The sequence below is a fragment of the Zalophus californianus genome, chromosome 14, assembly GCF_009762305.2.
Source record: "Zalophus californianus isolate mZalCal1 chromosome 14, mZalCal1.pri.v2, whole genome shotgun sequence".
NCBI classification, from domain to species: Eukaryota; Metazoa; Chordata; class Mammalia; order Carnivora; family Otariidae; genus Zalophus; species Zalophus californianus.
The window spans coordinates 71,132,563-71,150,400 of NC_045608.1; positions in this window are offsets into that span (position 1 = coordinate 71,132,563).

The window sequence follows — 17,838 nt, forward strand, 5'->3', positions numbered from 1 at the left end:
CTTGTCTTTCTCCTGACCATAGAGGAAAAGCTTTCCATTTTTCCCCATTGAGGGTGATGCTAGCTGTGTGTCTTTCCTATATGGCCTTTATGATGTTGAGTTATGTTCCCTCTCACCCTACTCTGTTGAGGTTTTTTATCATGAATGGATGTGGTACTTTGTCAAATGCTTTGTATCTATTAAAAGGATCATATGGTTTTTATCCTTTTATTGTGGTGTTCATGATGATTGATTTATGAGTATTGAACCACCCTTGAATCTCAGGAATAAATCCCACTTCATCGTGGTGAATGATTCTTTTAATGTATTGTTAGATTTGATTTGTTAGTAATTTATTGAGAATTTTTGCATCCATGTCCATTAGGGATATTGGTCTGTAGTTCTCTTTTTTTGGTGGAGTCTTTGTCTGGTTTTGGTATCAGGGTAATGCTGGCCTTATAGAATGAATTGGGAAGTTCCTTCCATTTCTATTTTTTTGGAGTAGTTGAGAAGAATAGGTATTAACTCTTCTCTAAATGTTTAGTAGAATTCCCCTGTGAAGTCTTTTGATCCTGGACTGCTGTTTGGTGGGATATTTTTGATTACTGATTCAATTTCTTTGCTGGTTATCAGTCTGTTCAAATTTTCTATTTAATCCTGTTTCAGTTTTGGTAGTTTCTATGTTTCTAGGAATATCTATTTCTTGAGACTGTCCAATTTGTTGACATTTAATTTTTCATAATATTGTCTTATAACTGTTTGTATTTTGTGGTGTTGGTTGTTATTTCTCCTCATTTGTGATTTTATTTATTTGGGTCATTTCTCTTTTTGATAAGTCAGGCTAGAGGGTTATCAATTTTATTAATTCTTTCAAAGAACCAGCTTCTGGTTTCATTGATCTGTTCTATTGTTTTCCTAATTTCTATATCATTTATTTCTGCTCTAATCTTTATTATTTCCCTTTTTGTGCTAGCTTTAGGCTTTATTCTTTTTTTAGCTCCTTTAGGTATAAGGTTAGGTTGTTTATTTGAGATTTTTTCTTCTTGAGGTAGGCCTGTAGTACTATATACTTCCCTCTTATGATTGCCTTTGCTACATCCTAAAGGTTTTGGACCATTGTGTTTTCATTTTTATTTGTTTCCATGTATTTTTTTTTAATAATAATTCTTAGGAACATTTTCTTTTCTTTTTTTTTAAGATTTTTTTATTTTTTAACAGACAGCGAGAGAGGGAACACAAGCAGGGAGAGTGGGAGAGGGAGAAGCAGGCTTCCTGCCAAGCAGGGAGCCCGATGTGGGACTCAATCCCAGGACCCTGGGATCATGACCTGAGCCGAAGGCAGACGCTTAATGATTGAGCCACCCAGGTGCCCTCCATGTATTTTTTTATGTCTTCTTTGATTTCGTGATTGACCCATCCATTCTTTAGTAGCATGTGATTTAACCTCCAAGTATTTGTGGTCTTTCCAAATTTTTTTATGTGGTTGACTTCAAGTTTCATAGTGTTGTGGTCAGAAAAGATGCATGGTATGATCATAATCTTTTTGTACTTGTTGAGGCCTATTTTGTGCACTGCCATGTGATCTATTCTGGAGAATATTCCATGTGTACTTGACAAGAATGTGTGTTCTGCTGTTTTAGGATAAAATATTCTGAATATATCTATTAAGTCCATCTGGTCCAGTATGTCATTCAAAGCCATTGTTTTCTTGATTTTCTGCCTAGATGATCTGTCCATTGTCCTAAGTGTCCCCCACTATTATTACCAGTTTCCTTATGTTTGTTATTAGTTGCTTTAAATTTGGGTGCTCACTCCCATGTTGGGGGCATAAATATTTACAGTGGTTCTTCTTGTTGGAAAGTCCCCTTTATTATGATATGATGCCCTTCTTCATGTCTTGTTACAGTCTTCAGCTTAAAATCTAGTTTGTCTGATAGAAGTATTGCTACTATAGCTTTCTTTTGATGTCCATTTGCATGATAAATGTTTCTCCATTCCCTCATTTTCAATATGCAGGTGACTTTACGGCTAAAATGAGTCTCTTGTAGGCAGCATATATAGATAGGTCTTGTTTTTTTGTTTTTGTTTTTTTATCCATTTTGACACCTTATGTCTTTTGATTGGAGTTTTTAGTCCATTTATATTCAGAGTGATTACTGATAAATATGTATGTATTGCCATTTTATTGTTTTGTTTCTGGAGATTTTCTCTGTTCCTTTTTAGTCTTTGTCACTTTTGGTCTTTCCATTCAAAGAGTCCTTTTAAAATTTCTTGCAGGGCTGGTTTACTGGTCACAGATTCCTTTGCTTTTTTTGTCTGGGAATCTCTATTTCTCATATTCTGAACGATAGCCTTGCTGGATAGAGGATTCTTGGCTGCAGATTTCTCCCATTCAGCATGTTGTATATATCATGCCACTTTCTTCTGGCTTGTCAAGTTTCTGTTGAGAGATCTGCAGCTGGCCTTATGGGTCTTCTCTTGTAAGTTAGGGACTTCTTTTGTCTTGCTGCTTTTAGGATTTTTTTTAACACTATATTTTTCAAATTTATTATAATATGTCTTGGAGTTGGCCTGCTTTTGTCAATTTTGATGGGAATTCTCTGTGCCTGCTGGATTTGGATACCTATTTCCTTCACCAGATTAGGGAAGTTTTCAGCTATTATTTCCTGAAAAAATATTTCCTGACCCTTTTCTCTCTCTTCTTCTGGGACTCCTATGGTACGATTATTATTACATTTGAAAGAGTCACTGAGTTCCCTAAGTTTATTCTTCTCTTCTGTAATTCTTCTTTCTCTCTTTTGTTCAGCTTCCTCATTTTCCATTATTTTATCTTCTGTATCACTTATTCATTCCTCTGCTGCTTCCATCCTGGTGGCCATTGCCTTCAGTCTGTTTCAAATCTCAGTTATTGCATTTTTCATTTTTCACTGTTTTGTAACTCTTTTATCTCTGGTAAGGGCCACTCTGAAGTCTTCCATTTTTTTCTGAAGCCCAGTGAGTATCCTTTTGATTGTTGCTTTAAATTCTCTATCAGGCATATTACTTATCTCTGTTTAGATCTCTGTGACTTTTCTTGCTTCATTTGGGATCAATTCCTCCATGTTGGCATTTTATCTAAGTCTCTGTCATCTTCTGTGTATTAGAAGAGCCTACTGTGTTTCCTGCTCCTGAGAGTAATGGCTTTATGAAAGAGGTCATATAGTGTCCAGGGCCTGGTGCTTCAGGGAGTGTTGTCTGGTGTGAGCTCCTGCACTCTGCTGCTGTGTTTTGTATGGCTGCTCTATCCCTCAGTTCAGTCCTGTGCAGAGTTTCTTCTTGCCTGCAGTGGGCAGTGTTTGGACCTTGGCCTGAATGTGGCTAGTTTTAACTAGGTCTGCTTGTTAAATGAGACCTGATGATACTTCCATTAGAACTGAAGCCTTGTAGAACACTCTGGTCAGGAAAGGTGATGTGTGCAGGGGTTTCTGCTGGTCTTCAGAGGAAGGGCCTGCTGCCCTGGGTCTGAAGCATACCTGCCAGAGAAGGGGCAGTACTGGCAGAGCGCTGGGGGTCAGGACCTGGTGGAAGCAGGTCTGGAAGCCAGTACTGCTATGCTGTTTACTGAAGCAGGTTTATACTGAGGGGTGGGGGAGGGAAATGGCACCAGCCAGTTCCCTTGTCCCTGGAGAGGGGTCTCGTGCTGTGCTTGCTGCTCTCAGGGAAGCACTTCCAGAAGAGCGAATAATCTCCCTTCGTGCATCCCAGGTGTTTTTCAGATTGCTGTTTTCATGCTATCTGTGTCTAGGTGGCTTGCCTGCCTGGAGCAGTGTAGTGCCCTTTGGGCTCTAGCCCAGCCAAGTCTGCTGTCTTTTAAAAACCACAAACTTTAGGGACCTGGGATGGGCAGGGGCTTGCTGGTCCTCTGGGGGGAGGGTCTCACCATGCTGGAACTGAGATAGGTTTGACTGAAAAGGACAGTCACAACAGAGTGCAGAGGTGCAGGACTTGGAGCAGGCAGGGGAGACAGCCAGCGTTAAGGCAAACTTCCCTTTGCTGGCAGGTCTGTGTCTATACTGAGGGGCAGGGGAGGGAAATGGTGTCCACCAGGTCCTTTGTCCCAAGAGAGGCATCTCTGCCAACACTACCTCTCACAGATGCACCCCAAGAAGAGTGCACCTTCTTTCCCCTGTGACCCTTAGGTGTTCCTCAGATTGTGCCACCTCCCCTCCTCACCGCCCCCCACCCAGGTTGCTTGCCTGCCTTCTCTTCAGGAGTAGGGCAGCACTCTCAGGGCTGTATCCCAGCCAAGCCCTCTGACTTTAAAACTCCAGACTTCAAGCTCCACTGGTTGCAAAAACTCACGAAAATCAGCCTCTCTCATTTTCCCAGCCAGTGACTTTAAGGAAGTGTTCTCCTTGTGCAATCTCTTGTGCATTCCTCTCTCTCTCCCCTTTCTCTGCAACCATGGCTCCCTCCCCTCTGCAGCACCTGCAACCCATTTCTCCCCCAAACCACATCTGCATACTTCCTCCCTTCCTCGATGCCACCTCCTCTCTCCCTCTAGTTGTGCAGTTTGTTCTGTCAGTCCTCAGGTTGATTTCTTCAGTATTCAGAGTGATAGTTATCTAGTTCTGTTCCAGGAGTGAGACGATCCCAGGGTTCTCCTGTTATGTTGTCATCTTAGCTCCCTCCTCTGCTGGGAGGTTTTTTTATTATTGATTCAATCTCATTACTAATAATTTATATGTTTAGGCTTTTTATTTCTTCAAGATTCAAACTTGGTAGGTTATGTTTCTGGGAATTCATTTCTTCTAGGATTTCAAATTTGTTGGTAGATAACTGTTCATAATAGTCTTTATGATCCTTTATATTTGTGTGGTATCAGTTGTCATGTCCCTCTTTCATTTCTGATTTTGAGTCTTCTTTTTTGGGGGGAGGGTGGGTCTAGCTAAAAGTTTGTCAATTTTCAAAAATCCATCTCTGTTTTCCTAATCTATTGTTTTTTAATCTCTATTTCATTTATCTTTGCTCTGATCTTCTTTCTTTTACTAACTTTGGACTTTGTTTATTCTTCTATTTCTAGTTCCTTGAGGTGTAAAGTTAGGTTGTTTATTTGAGATTTTCTGTTTCCTGATGTGGGTGGGCATTTATCACTATGAAAATCCCTCTTAGAATTCCTTTTGCTGTATCTTATGTTTCAGTACATTGTGTTTTCATTTGCATTTGTCTCATGGTATTTTTTATTTTAATTTCTTCTTTGACCCATTGGTTGGTCAGTAGGTTGTTTTTAATCTCTACATATTTCTGAATTTTCCAGTTCTCTTCTTGTAATTGATTTCTAGCTTCATACCATTGTGGTCAGAAAAGATGCTTGCTATGATTTCAGTCTTCTTATATTTATTAAGATTTATTTCATGGCCTAACATATGATTTACCCTGGAAAATGTTCCATATGCACTTCAGAAGAATGCATATCCTATTGCTTTTGGATGGAACGTTCTGTTTAAGTCTGTTAAGTCCATCTGGTCTAACTTGTCATTTAAGGCCACTATTTCCTTTATTATTTCCTGTCTGGATGGTCTATCCATTGGTGAAAGTGGGGGTATTAAAATCCCATACTGTTACTGTATTGCTATTTCTCTGTTTAGGTCTATTCATATTTGCTTTTTGTATTTAGCTGATCCCTAGATTCCAGTTCTTGAAATTGAGCCTGTAGATATATCTCTACAAAAACAGGACAACAACAACAATTACAGCCACCACAAAAACATGCACAGAGTTATTAATTGTGAAGTTTTTTGTAATAGCATGGGATTGGTGACTTAAATGCCCATCAAAAGGACTGGTTGATTAAATGACTGTAGATAAACATAATTGAATACTATACAGCCTTAAAAGAATGGTAAAGAGCTCCAGGAGCTGATTTAAAATTAATTCTAAGTTATTTTGCTAAGTGAAAAAGTCAAGATTATCATTTTTTTCTATAGTAAAGAAAAAAAATAAGAGTGCATATTTATAGGAAAGATAGATGGGAAACAAAGGAACATGTTTACCTTCAAGGAATATGGAAAATAGAATAGAAGGGCTGGTGATGAGTTTACCATTTTATGTAGTTTTGGCTTTTAAACCAGGCAAAGTTTATATATTTAAAAATAAACAAGAAGGAAAACAAACCCTAAAATTGAACCAAAGTGTAACTAATAAACCTAAAGTTGTATCAAATTGATAACATAGCCACTCAGAGAAAAGAGTGAGTTTAAATGATTTTTGAACCCAGTACCATGATTGTACATTTTTCATGGGGAATATGCTAAAAACAAGCAAAAAGAATTGCATAGAAATCTTAAATTCACTCAGTAGGTTTATTATTAGTTGTAATGTGAATAGTAATATTTTATTAATGTTAATAGCACTTTTAGTAGTAGGCTATATTACTGTAGGATGAAGCAAATGAATAAATATACTAGTGTTACTATGAACCAAGAGTTTTAGGGCAAAAGATGTGATAATGAAATAAAAGTAGTTAAAACTCCTTTTAGTGGCAAATTTAATTAGAAATAGAAAATACAAACTCATAATTTTTCAAATGTATTTTCCTTTACTCTGTCCACTGAAAAAAGCTTAAAAGCAAAACTATCCAGTAGCAATGAGAGAATCAGCATGGAAATCTTAGTCCTAAAACCAGTTCCCAGTTAAAAGAAAAACAGAGCTCTTTGAAAATTTGACTGATTTCAGGGTGTTCTAGTTATCTACTTCTGTGCAATAAACCACCCCAAAACTTAGTGGCTTACAAAACAACAGCATCAATATTGCTCACGAATCTGCAATTTAGGCAGAACTTGGCAGGGGCAGTTTATCCCTGAGTCACTCTGTTGGCTTGGGAAGCTTGTAGCCTGGATGCTAGCATCCATATCACTTGAAGGCTCACTCACATGTCTGGCAAGTGATGCTAGGAAGACCCAAATAACTGGGGGATAGACTAACTGAGGATCCTTGTACATCTCTTTATCTCCATGTTGTCTCTGTACCTTGGAGGCTTCAGGATAACTAGAATTCTTATGTGGTAGCTCAAGACTCCCAAGGAATAGGTCTCAAAAAAGAGAAAGCCAAGAAATAAACTGTGTATTTTCTTTTATGATCAAGTCTTGGGAGCATGATTTCTGTTTCATTCTGTCTATTAGAAGTGAGTCAGTAAGGCCAGCTCATATTCAAGGGGAAGGGAGCTCAAGTTTATCTTTTGATGGGAAGACATCAAAGAATTTGTGGCTATGTTGTAAAACCACCACACATATCTCCAGGGAAATACAGTGTGAGTTGAGACCTCTGCATATGCCAAAAATTAAGAAAGTACTTAAAGACGAATATAAATCTGTCAGCAGAGCACAAGAGCTTGCTTAAGCATGTACTTACCAAATTTTGGGCAATTTAAGCATGAGTATAATTAATTGTATCATTTGAGTAAAAACCTCTGAGTCTATAGTGATACTCAAAAGATGGAGGAGCAAAAGCTACCTTCTTTTAGATAAATGCTAGCCAGTATACACAAAAATTATAAAGTTTGACTATCACTATTTAGGAAACTCTAGTGTAATAACTGGTTCAGGCAAGTGATAAACATGTTTGTTTAAACCATTAGGTGAAACTTAGTTGGGAAACAATATTTACATGTAGTGCCAAAGAATGAATGAATTACTATTTGCAGAGGGAGGAAATTTTTCTTGACATAGGGAGATCTGGTCCCTGTTATTTTAACCAAGTGATCCAATTTGGCATTAGTAATGGTAAGCTATGTTGATCTTCTAAGATCTTTTAAGACATGTTGTTATCCCATGTAAGGTAGCAAACATCTGCTCTGACATATTCTTCCAATGATTAACCCAAATTCAATCAGGCCTCTAGTTCTAATGTAGGGTTTATAGAAAAGAATGGCAGTAGAGAAACAAATTAAAACCAAAGAAATCAAAACCAAAAATACAAATCCAGAATGTGAGATACCTTTAAAAAAAAAAAACCCAAATCCAGACGGATTGTTCATAAATCTGAGTGTTAGAAAAAAAAAAGTGGGGGCTTTTATTTAATCCATTAAAAGTGATTAAAGGGCCATAAAAAGCAAGTGGAATGTATTAACTTTGATAGGATCTTGGTTTAGTAACATAGATAGCATGAAAGCAGGAAGAAAGGGAAAAAAATGGCCATAATAGACACTTTGGAAACAACTGGGGACATTTGCATATGGACTAAATATTATACATGCCCAAAATCATGTTTGAAAAGCAATATGTTGGACTGGACTAGATTTTATGGGCTAATTGTGTGATTTTCAAGTAGATGCTAAAGTCCGTCCTCAAAGAAGAATAACAAAAATTTTTGAGCAATACTTAACATTATTGAAGTTAGTGTGATAGCCACCAATGTGATGACATTGGATATAACTATATATAACTATTTAACTAAAACTATACACATACTTATGTACATAAAATAGCTAGAGAAATTTTTTTAATTCCATTAAATTCATTCTATCATAGAGATTAATAAAAAAAAGGGTAAAAATTGATTACTGGCAGGATGGAGCAACGTTATAGGGCTCTGGCAATCTGAGTTTATCTGCCCTTCCATTTGCCACACTTATTCCTTTAGAGAAACCCTATCTTTGTGTTTCTCTATCCCAAGTAATAAAGAAAATAAATTCCAAAAGGCACAGAGTTGAAATCCAACCCAGGTGTCCATGTCCAAATATGAGTTCAAACACAAAGAATGAAATCCAAATGACTCTTTCTTAACCTACTCAGATTTCAGAAACTGGATCTCCTTGAGAGGAAGTCCAGTTTTGTCCTTGGAAGTAATATTTAGTTTTAATATACTTATATCAATAGTTGCCTCCATGACTGGCTTGCTATGTTTTAAATTGCCATATTTTATTGAAATTTTAAATATGCAGGATTCATGTCTGAATTCAGTACTAGCATTACAGAAAAAGATAACAATATCCAATATCATAAAAAAAGTTAAAATTGTATTTTTAGTGTGGAGGAAGAAAGGCATGTTTTCCAGAAGGGGAAGGAATAAAAAACTTCATTTGGCCAAGATTTATGAGTGAATTCTCTTCCTGGTTGATAAAGTATTTGTTCAAGAATTTCTGACAATGGACATGAAGAACACATTTGAAAACTGATTCAATAATAGTTTTACTCTCTGCTCTTATCTAACTGTATTTTGAAGAAAAATATGTTATGGTTTGGCATAGATAAGTTTTGATCTTTGATATGATCCATTTCCTTCCAGGACTACACCATCCCTGTAAGCCTCCTATATGGCTCCAAGGGACTTCAGAGATTCTGAGGATTTCTCTAATCCTAGACCTCTTGGCAGTCTGGCCAAAATTTAATCATAATTTCTGTCTATTCTGCTGTTCTGAGAAATGTCCTGATGGAGGTTCACCTTAGCTAATCTGACAGCTATCAACTATCATGTATATAATGTCAGTTTATAAAGTATTTTCATATATATCATCATATCTAATCCTTACATTAGCAAGTCCATGACTCATGAGTTTCTTTCCTACTTTACAGATAAAAGACACAATTGAAACAATATTGTCTGCTTTTCTACTTCACCAACTGTAAAACTTCTTATTAGCTCAAGGAATTTCCTTTTGCAAAGTACCTGGAGTAGTCCCTGGCACATGTGCACTCCATAAATTATTGTTGATAAAGCCATGCTTCTCAAATTAGAGGATACAGGAAGAGTGCCCAGGGCACCAAACTTAATGCATATGTTTGGAGCATTAATTTTACTTCATGTTAAATAATTTCAAGTATTTTTATTACAAAAAATATGGATAAAAAACATATATATTTAAAGATAAAATACAAGACATGAAAAAGACTCTCAAACTTGCAGCATGCTAATTTACATCCCAGGCCTTCTGAACTACAAAATATATTGGAGTTACTTCAGCAGGAATATTAGAAAAACCCGGCGGTTGTGTTCTTTCTGCTTGTCCCTTGCTCTGGTGGACCCTGTTTAGGTTGATGACAGGGACTATTGGACTTAGCCAGCCTTATAAGACACCTTCCTCTCCAGCATAAATTCAAGATTTGTGCATTGATCCAGTTCTTGAGAGCTGCTGATGAGATGATGAAGGCATTTGAGGAAGTTCTATCCCAGACTACCTATCAAGCCTTAAATTTTCACCAGAATTATAAATTTTCAAAGCAAATTTCCAGAAAGAAGTTATTCCAATTCACTGATTTTTACAGATTAGGAAGCTGAGGACGTACAAAGTGAAGTGATTTGCTTAGCGTCACACGGCAATATAAAAATAGAACTGAAATGCATTTTAGTTTCTTAGCCCCCCAGGTCAGTGCTATATCCTCTTTCTTTATTTGAAAACCTATCTCGAGTAAGCAATCATACTGCCTAGAAGGGAGAGATCAAATGCACACACTAACAGCCAAAGCGCAGGGGAGCCAGGAGCCGAGGCCAGAGGCATTCACGAGTGGGCATATTATATAAGGTCAGTTTATGGGAATAGGACATGAAACATGGGGAGATGTCCCCAAAGGCAGACCCTGCCCTAGCCTTGCCAACCTCCCTCAGCAGCCTGAAGGTCTGGGATGGCCAGGAGGCAGCACTTCAAGGGGCTCTCAGTATCAGTAACTGATGATAATGAAGAGTAATACTCAGAGGGAAGAGGACCATCCAGAAAGGTTCAGGGAGAAAAAGTAAATGCTCTACCACTTTAATATGGAGTGGCAACACCCCACCCCTGCCTCTGTGAAGTGCCCCATGGCCTGAAACCCAATTCCTCCCTGGCTTCTTTGCAGACCTAAAGCAAGCACACTGAGCACTGTTTACCACAAGCAGCCAGTGATGCCCCAAGGAGCAGTATCCCTGTACTTGTAATGCTGTCAGCAGAGAAAATGCTGATGCGATATTTGAAACCCTGAGTTCAGGGGAGAAAGCAACTGGGCCAGAAAAAGAATGAATAGGCATAGCAGTGTTTCAGTGTGGGTCCCTTTAAATGTCCCCTAGCAAGGGCAGTACGTCCTGGCATCACCCTGAGATCAGTGATTAGAACTGACATCTATTGGAGAACCACAATCTCCAAATTTCCCTAAAGTGATAAAATAGCCCAGGGTGACCATATATTCTGATCTTGGTTTCCAACTATATGGATTGAGTTGATAGGCTTTCATGGAAAACCTGCTATTAATAATAACAGACAAGTAGTTTACTTGGTGCCAGGCACTGTTCTTAAGTATTTACTTTCATTAACTGATTAGATCCTCACCACCAACTTAGGAGAGAAGTACTGTTAACCATTTTCATTATAGAAATAAAAAGGTGAGACTCAGAGAATATAGATAACTTGCCCAAAGTCCTGTGGCTAGTCGGTGGTGGGACTGAGATTCCAGCTCTGAAGTGTGTGCTCTTAACTGGTACCCTCCAGGCAGGAGACCAGGCAGCAGGGAATCAGTGGAAACCACACGGAGTATAATGGGAACCAGAGGCAAAGCCCCAAACCTGGGCAGGGGAGTCAAGAAAGAGCTTCTGTACAAAGATGTTCAAGTAGTCCTGTGAATAAAGAGCAAGACTTAGGCTGACAATGAGGTGCTTCCTGCAGAGAGAGAGGCAGACACCCTGACCTGCCGAGAGAGGAAAGAGAGTGGAGCATTTTCAAGTGATTGAGTCCATTTGAATAGGACTGGAGTGTAGAATTTAAAAAGGAAAATGCGAGGCTGAAGAAGGATGCAGGAGCAAGTTCCCAAGGGGCCTTAAGTTGTCTTAACAAGTGGAGTGCAGGTGGGGTCTGGATAGGGCATTCTCTTCTCAGTCCTCTTTTTAGGATACATGGGCAGTGTTAGATAACTGCCATCTTTCCTAACTGAGGTGTGGATGGAATTGTTGACAAATGTGCTCGACATTGGTAAGCAATTCATCAGCATATTGGCATTCTAGACTTGTGTTCTCATCCCGGTGTAGCCTTTAAAAAAAAAACATAGAGGGGAAAATGTTTTCTCTGGCCACCCTCTGGTTTTCTTAATGACTGTTTCTTCCTTGTCAGAATCACCTTCTTTTCCAGATTCTGCCTCAGCCATAAGAACACACAAATAATAGTTGCAGTGGATTGATTCTCAAATATTATAGCTCAAGGAAGCAACACAGCTTGATGTGGCTAAGACAGTAGACTACAGAAACAGACTAGCTCTGTGTTCAGACCTGGCTGTAGGACTTCCCAGATGGGGAACTCTAGACAAAAACGCCTTCACTTCTCCACACCTTAGTTATAAAGCAATCATATGCACCTACCTCTTAGGTATAGAGATGATTCAGTGGTTAATTGTATGTCAACACTTTGAACAGTGCCTGGCACATAATGAGTACTTAATAAACATTAGCTGTCAGTGGTATTTTTCACAGAGATAGTGGCATGAACAAAGCACTATGGAAACATAGAGAAAGGAGCAATTTATTGGGGTGGAGAAGTGTTTGGGAAATATACCACAGAAGATTTAACATTTTTCTAAGTCTTTTTTGGAGAAAAAAACAGAGCTAACAACTGACGAATTATTGAACTCTACAGCTGAAACTAATGTACTATATGTTGGCTAATTGAATTTAAATTAAAAAATAAAAATAAAAAAATCCAAGAGTCAAACCCAAATGAAACAGAGTTAATACCCATCCTTCCCTCCCTGCGCCCCGCACCCCACCGCTGCCCCAGCATTAGAGCAAGTAATTCTTAGCTCTGCAGGAGCCATTTATTGAAAACTTTTTGAAAGGTGGTCCTATCCTGTTGAGCACCAGGTCAAGTTGTCTCTCATGCAGAAGGACTCAGGACATCAATTATTTGAACCATGGTGTGTGTACCTATTTTAAGGAAATCTCACTTATAAAAATCTACCCTTGAACAATAAGCCACAGACCACATTTTAGCAGGATTATTTACTTTATAAAATTGTAGCAAGTTTTTTTTTTTAAATAAGAACCTCTCCTTGAATATTAATTAAAAAAAAATCTTGATTTGTACTTTCCATTGAACTACAAAGACATTGGCTATGGAAGTTGAATCGCTCAGCTGTGTGGCACTGGGCAACTGACTCACATTATTTCTAATTCTTAAAACCGTAGGATATGTGATGTAGCTGTTACTATCCATGTTTTACAGTTTAAGAGAAGTTTAGTTGTCTTAGTGTACAAAACTAGAACATGAAAACGCCTGGATTAAAGACTAGTTTCCAAGGCTCATGGTCTATATAACTTCTCCAATAGGAATTGTGGTTTATGTGTTGTCATAATCTCTCCACTAAGGAAACTGCCAGTCTTTAAATCAGAAGAGGTTTTCAGGTTCTGATTTGTTTTTGCCAGAACTGCCTTGCCACTTTTGGTCATGTCTTTAGCTTCCCATTCCTAATTCAGCTTTCCAGCTCATTTAACACAATGCCAGCTCGATGATGGAATTCTCAGCTTTCCAAAATGTAAGATGGTGAGTGGAAATTTTACTCAATAACCCAATCCTTTTAACTCTAATTAAGCCACTTTCAAGGCTCTGTCTAAATTTGGAATTGACAACTTAATTGGTTGTCCACGTAAAGGAAAGACTATGCTCTCCCTGACTAGGTTAGGACTAGGACTATAATCCCTTTTACATTGGCAGGAAAGAAAAAGCTCTGAAGTATAAACTGCCTGATGGAGTAAGAGTTTCCCGGGATGCGCTTAGTTTTTCAGGATCACTTCTGGAGATCATATTTTCATTATTCAGTGCTTAAGTCCTTTTTTCTTTGGTTGATGTAGTTGACCCTTTGCCTCGAAAACATTGAAGAAAGCATAACTTTCAGTGTTGCCCCACAAGAAATAAATTCCCAAGATTTTGTCCACCCGCATCTCTTCTTCCAGAAAACACTGTTCTTCATCTGTCCAGCTAAGAGGGAGCTATTTCCATACTGCCTAACAGATTACCTAGATTAGAGTTGGATCCTGTCTGGCAAAACTTAGCTCTCAGACTCCATGTTTCCTTAAGGCTGCAGCCTCCTGAAATGTGGTGTGTGTATGTGTTTGCCTGTGTCCACATCTGTTACTGATTTGACTGCAGCACAGTGGGTCAAGGTGTCTACTTGGACCTTAGCAACACAAAGACTCCAGGAAGGGATGAGGCTTCAGAACCAGTACAAAACTCCTGATCTCCAAACTAGTCTTTTTAATGATAAAGCTCATGTGGTAGAAAACATTTGATACAGATAAACAAAAATGTCAAAACTGAAAGGGACCTCAGAGGTTACTTACTTCATCTACCTCCCTTTACTGATGATTTTACAGAGGTTCAGATAGATGAATTGCCCCAGGTCACAGAGGCAGGGAGAAAACCAAATTTCTGATATTAGCCTGTTGCTCAGTGCACCAGAAGCTAGGGTACTTGCTAATTTTAAGTGGCTTATATATGCCACCATTTAGTATGGTGTTCTTACCAACACAGAAGTTGGAAACTACACTCAAGCATAGAACCAGTGAGAGGCATGAATTTATCAACACAGTTAAAAGAGAGAGAGAGAGAAAGAAAGAGATTGATTGTACAGAGTGAGATGATATTCTGGAGCTAGAATGCTTCCTTGTCTTTAAAACTTCTAATATGCATAGGGCACCTGGGTGGCTCAGATGGTTAAGCGTCTGCCTTCGGCTCAGGTTATGATCCCAGGGTCCTGGGATTGAGTCCCGCATCAGGCTCCCTGCTCCTTGGGAGACTGCTTCTCCCTCTGCCTCTCTCCTTCTCTCTATCTCTCATGAATAAATAAAATAAAAGTCTTTAAAACAAATAAACAAAAAACTTCTAATATGCATAGATTGTTTAGGGGTTTTAATATGTAATTTCATGAGTAGATTTTTGTTGAAAAGGATAACATGGTACCTAGAAATAAGAAAACTGGTAGGTGGGGCTGAGTTCTGCTCCAGACATCTGGGGACCTGCAGGATTCCCAAGTTCACTTATAGCACCAGGCTTTTTCCCTTTCATTTTCTGCTGATGCTGCCTGGTCATCCATTTATCATCTCCCACACATAAAAAACCTACAGATTTTAAGTCACCTCTAATTTCTTGTGATCCCCCCAAATCACCCCCGATTCAGATTCATGTTTCTTGCAGGGAAGGGATAACAGTATCCTACATATTGGACATGCTAGCCATAAGACTGAGGTCCCTCAGCAGGTTGCTCTGTGTGCTGAGTGCCTTGCTCCTGTCCAGGGCTGAGATCTTTATATTTGTTTTGGGCTGCCCTGGTCAATGAAAAAATTGATCCAGTATCCCAGTTCTCTTTGGCTTTGCTTCAGCTTGTTAGAGCTTTTAACATTTGCCTTTTCCTAATTGCTGCAGGCAGGGTAGGCTTTAATAAAATTGTAAGGTTGGAAAAGTTTACCTTTAACTCTATCTCCCCTTCTGGGTTCTGTCTTCATTCCTGGCTTTCCTCATTACATCTCTTCAGGAACAATAACTCTAATGAGGTATGACTTCATATTAGTTGATAAAGCATCAGGCATTCCTTCTATTCATCCAATAATTTTTTTTAAGATTTTATTTATTTGAGAGAGAGAGAGAGAGAGAGAGAATGTGTGCATGAGCAGTGGGGGAAGGACGCCAGGAGAAGGAGAAGCAGACTCCCCCCCCCCCGAGCAGGGAGCCCCACACGGGGCTCGATCCCAGGACCCTGAGATCAGGACCTGAGCCAAAGGCAGACAGACGTTTAGTGGACTGAGCCACCCAGGCGCCCCCACCCAACAATTTCTTATTGAGTACCTGCTGTGTTCAAGGATTGGTTATTTGCTTAACATATTTATAATTTGTCATTGGCTCATAATCTTTATACTACCTCTGCAATTTTTGCCATACCACCTCAAAAATAACAATATTTTTCATTGAAATCAATTTGCCATCTACTTAAATTTATATCAAAAATAGATTTTGGAGTTTTTTGTTTAAGCACTAGCTTCTAACTTTGTCTTTCACATCAAACCTAGTGGATGCTAGAGAGGATATAGCTCACATGAGCAAATGTGGACCTTCTAATAAAAAGGGGTACAAAACTGGAAATATCTCAGGTGGCTGTTAAAGTCTGTGTTTCTTAAGTGAAAGCAATGGCAACACGGAGCCCAGGAGATGGGTTGGGTGGAGCATCCCAGGCACCATGACGCCTCTCTCTCAGGTTGCCTTGGGAAGCCCAGGCTGGAAGTCATGAGCTGGCAGGGCACTCCCTTGGCTATAGTGAGTCTAACTCCAGTATAGGAGTACAGAATTTGGCTGGCATTTATCACGTTCCCAGAGCACTAAAAAGAAGGGGGATGGAGTAAACAACTGTAGGCATACCTCAGAGAGATTGCAGGTTTGGTCCCAGGCCAATAAAGTATCACAGTAAAATGAGTCAAATTAATTTTTTGGTTTCCTAGTACATATAAAAGTCACTATACTGGGGTCTATTAGGTATGCAATAGGATTGGATCTTAAAAGATATACTACCTTAATCAAAAATACTGTATTGCTAAAAAATGCTAACCATCACCCGAGCTTTCAGTGAGTCAGTTTTTGCTGGTGGAGGGTTTTGTCTCAGTGTTGATAGCTGCTGTGACTGATGAGGGTGGTGGTGGTTGCTCGTGGTTGGGGTAGTGTGGCAGTTTTTCTAAAGTAAGACAAGGAGTGAAGTTTACCACATCTCTTGACTCTTCCTTTCACAAATGATTTCTCTGTAGCATGTAATGCTGTTCGATAGCATTTTACCCACAGTGGAACTTCTTTCAAAATTGGAGTCAGTCCTCTCAACCCCTGCAACTGCTTTATCAGCTAAGTTTATATAATCTTTGAAAGCTTTTGTTTTCACTTCAACGATCTTCATAGCGTCTTCACCAGGTGAATGTCTCTGGGTAAAAGAGAGCCTGGGATGATATGACATTTGATGTCATGGGTCCAGGAAAAGAGTGGAAGTGTTTAAGTAGATTATATCAAAAGACAATCCACCTGTATAAGATGGCTCTCCTCCCCACAAATCACAGTTAGAAGAACAAGGCTAGGATTAGATTTCACCTTTCCTTTCACCTTTGCAGGGTGCTGACCCTGTAAAAGGAATATTGATAAGATAGTACAATTTTTAAAAGTCACAAAATATTTGAGTATGACAATACAAGGCAACAACAACAACAAAGATACATAGTGGATAAAGCAGAGCTAATGGAGCAGAAAGAACAGAAACTTTGAATAAGCATAATACATATACTTAGGGAAATAAGGAAATTTATTGCAAACATGATAAAAGGACAGATGTTTCTAAAGAACCAGTTAGAGATATTGGATGTGAATGATGTAATTATTTCAATAAGGGATTAAATAGAAAATTTAAGTAGCAGAATAGCTACAAAGAGTTAATTAATGGGCTGGAAAATTATACTGAGATTTTCCAGATTAAGGGGCTGGCATAAATAGGCAGAAAGTATTTTTAAAAGTTTCAGAGTTATAGAAGATCAAATTAGAAAGCAAATATTCATTTAGTAGGATTTCCAGAGGAAAAGATATTGTAGAAAGGTAATCTTTGAAGAAAACATATTTTCCAGAACTAAAAGAAGGCACATGACCTTAGATTAAAAATTGTTTCAGGGGTGAAACAGCACACAATAAACAAATAAAACCACATATCCAAGCACATCAGAGTGAACTCTCACAGCAATCTTCCAGAGAGGAAAAACAAACGAACTATAAAGCTGTAGGCATGAGATAGGACATAAGATTTCTCAAAAGCAATGAGACAATGAGATCATGTGGTATTGGGGGACAGGGGAAGGAGCTGATTCCAGATTATCCAGAAAATAGTACTCTAAATAACATAAAACAAAAATCTTTTC